Source organism: Chrysoperla carnea, chromosome X (genome assembly GCF_905475395.1).
Source record: "Chrysoperla carnea chromosome X, inChrCarn1.1, whole genome shotgun sequence".
Lineage (NCBI taxonomy): Eukaryota > Metazoa > Arthropoda > Insecta > Neuroptera > Chrysopidae > Chrysoperla > Chrysoperla carnea.
The window spans coordinates 12,178,948-12,180,436 of record NC_058342.1 but is presented as its reverse complement, the minus strand read 5'-3'; the positions used below and the strand labels follow the sequence as shown (position 1 = coordinate 12,180,436).

Genomic DNA, 1,489 nt, shown 5'->3' with positions numbered 1-1,489 from the left:
GGAGGGACTGGAAGAAGCCAAGAATTTACTAACAGCTGTCAAAGATATTACTATATATTTTAAGCATAATACAAATGCTGCTGACGCTTTAAAGAAAGCTCAAGATCACCGAACGAAGCCTTTGGGGCTGATTCAGTCTGTATGTACCAGATGGAATTCTGTTTTTTATCAATTGGAACGATTTGTTGAGTTATCTGAAATTATTGCGCCAATATTACTCAAGTATCCTAAAGCACCGACAATGATAATTGCACAGCAGTTAGAATTTATAAAAGATCTGATAAATATATTGAGACCATTAGAAGTAATAACTTAAGAAATATCGGGAAAAGACTATGTTACAGCCAGTAAAATTATACCAATCGTATCTTGTCTGACTGGAATATATAATACAATGAAAACTTCAACTGACATTGGAGCTAAATCAAGAACTTTAATTATGGACGGTTTAAAGAAAAGAATTGGAAATATTGAACAAGTTCATTTGTTAGCTGCTGCGACAATTTTTGATCCTAGATTTAAAAAAAAATTCATTTTACTGATCATGTAGCCTGTTCTCGAGCAATAAATAGAATAAATACTTCAATTTAAGATATTCAATCACAGCAACAACTTCCACAAGATAATAGTGAATAATTCGACGCAATAGAAGGGACTGATTTAGAAAAAGGAATTTGGGATTTTCATTAGTTGCTTGTCAAAAAGCAACTCTCTACATGTAATACACTTGCACTGGAAAGTCAAGGCTTAAACGAAGAGTTTAAATACTATTTATCACAGGCAGTTGTGCATCTAAACTATGATCCTATACTTTATTGGCAAGAACAAAAAAAGTCTATTTATCACCATGTTCACTCAATAGCCGTGATGTATATGAGTATCGTAGGATCATCTGTTCCCTGTGAGCGCCTTTTTTCGATTGCCGGCAACATCGCAAGTCATGAGCGGAACCGCTTGGATCCCATTAGACTTGACAAATTGTTGTTTTTAAAAAGCTTAGATATGAATCATTGGGAACTATAAGCTATGGTATCTACTCTCTTAACTTTTTAATGTAACAAATACAATTAGAAAATAAAACTTTTTAATGTAACAAATACAATTAGAAATATAAATAGATATTTTGATATGGTAATAAAAATAATTGTAATTATCGAATTTCCTGAACTAAAAAATTCCTGATTTTACTGGTAAGAGATCCCAGAGATTGTTTATTATGCTATCATTCTTGTTTTTCATAAAATGGATCTAAATTTACATTGTAAATAAAAATTTGAAAAAAAATCGATTTTTTAGACCTCGATTTTTTTATGAATCGATTTATCAGGTTACGATTCGAATCGATTTAAAAATCGATCTTTATTGGAAAGAATCGCCATCCCTATGTGAGGTCCTATATTCAATAAAGATGTGTAGAGACGCTGTTCTGACCCAAAACGAACAGCGTCTCTATGATCGTTTTAGTTCTTAGTTGAGACCTTGTCCAGTG

The 1,489-nt window shown here is 32.1% G+C and overlaps 1 pseudogene; it reads left to right on the top strand.

Moving 5' to 3' along the window:
- The first annotated feature begins 241 nt into the window (after positions 1 to 241).
- Positions 242 to 1,023, top strand: LOC123302928 (annotated as a pseudogene).
- Positions 1,024 to 1,489: the final 466 nt, after the last annotated feature.